Here is a 5,127-nt window from a genome sequence, read left to right as displayed (position 1 = left end):
AGCTCTGGGCGTGGTCATTCAAAAAAACGCAACTTGTTTAAAAACTGCCCCCTGGAGTTTGAATATAAAAATACTACTATAGTAGTTTTCCTACGGGGTCAAAATTTTTGTTTCTACACTTTTTTACGGAGCTTCAAAGACATAAAGTTAATGTTAAGTTCCAATTTTGTAATTGTGAACAAAACGCTGCCAGCAGTCAAGTCATTCTGTATAAACAAAGGTTGAATGAATTCATTGCAAATTATGACATCATAAAAAGTTCTCTTGAACTGCATCAAATGGTGCTATTTGAAAGGGGTTACTCCAGTAGTTTTCCAGATATATTGATATACAATTCTTAAATGCGGGTTCACGCTCAATGCAAAAAAAGCACTCAGCAGATTAGGCTGGCTGTGGTCTGTGTAGGTAAACGTAGAAATAAAGAAAACAGAAAGACCGAGTAAGAAAAATATCAAGAATAACATCAAGGATCAAGTGCAGAGGTAGAGCACCAAAAAGTTGACTATTTCTATGTTTTTTCAACTCTAGTCGAACACTAACATTCATTCAACCTTTATTTATACAGGTTTCATTGAGTCACGAGGACGCATTTTCAAGAGAGGCCTGTTTTCGACAGACAACATAAAGTACAGACAACAATAATTCAACAAAAAGCAATTAAAATCAAATGAAGTTATACAATACAATGCAATACCACTTTATTTATAAAACACTTTAAATGCAACACCGTTGGCCAACGTGCCGTACACTAACACAGTTTAGGGGCAGCGACTGAAAACGTTCAGTATAAACACAGTCAAATCAAGATGCCACATAAAACAAGATAAAACACTAAAAACAAGAATTTGATATTTCTATTAACATTATCAAATGTTAAAACCCCTTAAAGAGATCAAATCGATAGCTCCAGGTCTTGTTGCAAGGTGTTCCAGGTTACGCAGAGTAAGAAAAGGCCTTTTTGCTGAGTTCAGTTTGCACTGAGGGAACGCTGCAGGTAATGAATCCCTGAAAGCACACGCCATAGCTGCACTGACAACGTGACATGTGCATGTCAAGTATGTGTAAACATACTTTACTCAACTTAACTGAGCATAAATACGTACCTATACATCAAAACTGACAGACTTCTAGTTCACATACAGCTCTTTTATGGACGCCAGCTGAAATCTGATCCCCAATTTGCTCACGTTTAATGATTTAAAGACATTAAACACAGATGTGATAAAAGAAACGGAGTGGATAACTTTAGATAAAACAAACTATATATGTATAGATATAAACTCTCGGATAAGACTATAATTTTATTAATTTTTTTAAAATGAGTTGTGTTTATTTATTTATCTGTTTGTTTGCTTTTACCTTGCAACGAGTACCTTTAAATTTAAGATAACACACATTTTCTCAATAGTAATCACAAAGCTTCCCTCTTTTATTCTTTCAAAAGTTCAAAGACAAGATAAAAGTTTATAAGTTCCTGTTTTGGGAAATTTAAAACCATTTGTGTTACCAAGAAAACATCTAATTCTGCTAATTTCCTAAACCGTTTTAGATTATTGCTCTTTTTCAGTCTTCTGTTGCTACATTTTGTGATGACGAGGAAACCATTAATGTAGCTAGTTCTCAAACCGTTCATGACAAGTACCACCCCAGAAGATGCTAATATCAAAGTACCACCATTATGACAGACATAAACAAACAAACTGTTCAGATCCCTAACTCTAATGCTGGTTAAACTCTGCAGTTTCTGGAAAGTTTGAATACTTTCATTGCTGAGAACAACATACAACGTGGTCTTAGGTTTGGCTCTGCCTTTCAACAACTGACTACAAATTCAAGACAACTTGAACTGTATGGAAGGTTAAACGAGGGCACATATTATATTGTAAAATGTTTTGAGTATCTTGATTAGATAATAAGGTGCTGTACAGTCCATTTACCATCTGAATACATTTTTCTATTGCTATTTTTGTTGGAAGCAGATCCTGCAGAAAATGTCACTGGCACTGTTTGGAAAGTTTTGGTCAAAGTTTATGGAAGTTTTTAACTACTATAGCTGAGAATGTTAACTCTGCCCATGAATCATATGTTTGGGAAAGCTGAATGAGGAGCTGGCTGAGAATGCTTCGTGCAGTTGTTGCTCTAAGGACGCCTCCGAGTCTGTGAGCTTGGCTGAACTGATGAGCATATAAAAACAAGCTTCGCACACAGCCCGTGGCAGATTCTTCTGACTGGGCTTCATGCGTGTACTTCCTGTATATCTGTGTAACCTGTCCTGAAAATCTGTCCTTGCAAGTAAAAACCAGTTAAAAATCTTCCCCTGTCGTCCAGTGTGACTCCTTTTAGGTAAGTGAGATAAAGCAAGAGTACTTTTCTCTAGCAGAACGTTTTCAGAACATTGTTTCAACGGGAACTCCTAAAATATTCTCCATCGCTGTTTTGTTTGAAGGATTTTAACCACTATTTCTATTTTTTAATAATTATTTTTAGTTTTACATCACATTTCAGCTTATAATGCTTAACTGACTTTTTTCTTCAAATTCAATTTAATTCAAAAATACGTTATTAATCCCAAAGGGAAATTAAGTGTTGTTGTATCTCATGATCCTGGTTTCATTCAAGAGTTGTTATAGATGCTGATAGCTGTGGGCAGAAAGGATCTCCTGCAGCGAATCCGAAGAATCTGGCCACAGATACCGATCCGTCCTCCTGGATCCAGCTTGCTGTCAGATCTGACAGGCCTCTTGGTCCTCCTGGGCAGCAGAACTGACCAAATAACGGGCAGAATTCCTCCATGAGCGATGTTCACTCCTCCCAGCAGTCTGCTGAGCTCCTCATCACCACGAACAGACAGCTGAAGGTGCCGGAGTATAATCCCGGTCCTCTCGTTGTTACGAACCAAGGTTCCCACTAGCTCCAGGTTGACGGGAATTCATCCACGGTGACTCCTTTTCAACTCATTTGGGATTTGGGGCTGTAGTTGAGGTATTTGAGCTTTTGAGATGTTAATCAGATGCTCTTGTTTGGTAAAAAAAAAAAAAAACTTGTTGCCATGGTTACGTATCATAACAAATGCCCAAAAGTAAAAAGGTTTCAGTAAAAATCCTTCCAGCTGCACAACATCTGATACCAGAGTAATCATCCGAAAAAAAGTGATTTACATCCAGAAAAAAGAAGAATTAAAGTTTTCAAAAGCAATAACAGAATGAAAGTAACAGAGCTGCTCCAACATGCAGCCACCCCGAGCGGCGCCATTCTAGAACTTCTTCCTCTTTTTCTTTCGGCTGTTCCCTTCCTCAGGGGTCTCCCCACAGCGAACTAACTCGCACTTGGTAACTGTTTATTCGCCAGATGCGTATAAACAATTACCAATTACCACCAGGCATCCCTCTCTCTAGCTTCTCCTTCCTGACACAACTACAGATCACTGAGCTACCACAGCTCTCTGTGTGGAGCAGAGAGCTGCCATTTAGGGAGCCTGAGAGAGCAGATGGATGGGGTTAAGGGCCTTGAGGAGACAGTTGTGAGTGTTTCACTTTTCTCATCCACATTTTGATGTTGTCAGCACGGGGAGTCGAACTCGCGACCTTCCGATCACAGGCCTGCCTTCTGTAAACTCGGAGCCTATCTTGTAAAAAAAAAAAAAAAAAAAAAAAAAAAGTACCACTTAGTACCACTAGAGGGCTCTTGAGTACCACCAGTGGTACTTGAGAGCTTGAGAAAGATGTGGAGGTTGGAATGTGACAAAATTAAAGAAACATGGATGTAGGTCTGACATACAAAACTCTTGTCTGAGAATAAGAGGGGTCAGAGCATTCAGGGTCCTGACTGTGGAACAGTTTCCATCTCCATCTTCTACCGCTTATCCATGAGTTGCAGAGGCAACAGGTCCAGGAGAGAAACATGGACATCCCTCTTTCCAGCTCCTCCTGTGGGATCCCAACAGGTTACCAGGTCAGAAAGGGTATCCCTCAAGGGAGTTCTGGGTCTGACTGTGGACTGAAGACTGGAACAGTCTTCCTCTAAAAGTCAGGATGATGAGTTATAGTGCTTTAAATCACAACTGAAAACCTACAACTTTTCAAGATATGTGTTCAACGTTTCGGATTTAGTTCTAATTTTACATTGTTTTAATATTTTTGCATTGTACTGTTGCTTTTGTTTTTCTGTGTAGTTCCTTGCTCTCGTTCTTATTTTGTGAGTATTCGTTCCAATCTGTTTTTACTGTATTTCATTTGATATAAAGCACTTTATAATTTTTAGTTTTAAGAAGTGATATAACAATTTACTTACAAAACAGTGCTTCATCACTCCACCATCTCCAAACTCTTTCTTTGGAAATGTTCCAGTCGAACAGGCCAAAAATCAACACAAGAAGTTTTATTTGAACATTCTTGCCTCCTCCAAAATGATAATAAACCAAATGACATTTTAGATTTTTAGAGCAATGTTTAAAGTATAAAAATGTTTGTAAAACTTCAACATTTACACCATTTAGCACTTTTGGGTTTATGATTTGGAACACAAAATTGCACTAAAAAATATAAACATCTCAAACTTGAAGGGTTTTTGGAGCGCTCTTTTCTTAGACACATGGATAAATAAATATATTTAATAATATTTCAATGTTTGGCGATAAAATCTTCTGCCAATTTTATTACAATTATAAGTAATATTTTGTTATTTGAAAAGAGGAACCAAAGTGATGTACTAAAGATTGATATGTTAAAGCAAAATCATGCAACGATGAATTCGTTTTACATTTAATTGTTTATTGACTGCCAAGCTCAAGAATGGCTTCTTTTTTTTTTTCTCAAACTGAAAAAGCATCAAAAAATTTAAATAACATACAAAATCTTGTTCATTTGGGTTCTATCAAAAAGCAGTCCTTAATGAAATACAATGAGTATCCTCATTACTGTCTTTTTTGGACTATCAGGCGAACTTATAATCCTTTAATTTTCTCAAAAATCGACAGTATGGTGCGCCTTATGTATTAATTCTGGTTGTGCTTACTGACATCAAACCAATTTTATGTGGTTATTGCGAATAAAGTTTGACTTATCTATGTTGTTTCGTTTAATGCGTCTTATAATCCGGTGCACCTTACAGTCCCAAAAATACGGTACT

This window comes from Nematolebias whitei, chromosome 1 (genome assembly GCF_014905685.2).
Source record: "Nematolebias whitei isolate Nwh7 chromosome 1, NemWhi1, whole genome shotgun sequence".
Taxonomy (NCBI): domain Eukaryota; kingdom Metazoa; phylum Chordata; class Actinopteri; order Cyprinodontiformes; family Rivulidae; genus Nematolebias; species Nematolebias whitei.
This window is presented reverse-complemented; position numbering follows the sequence as displayed.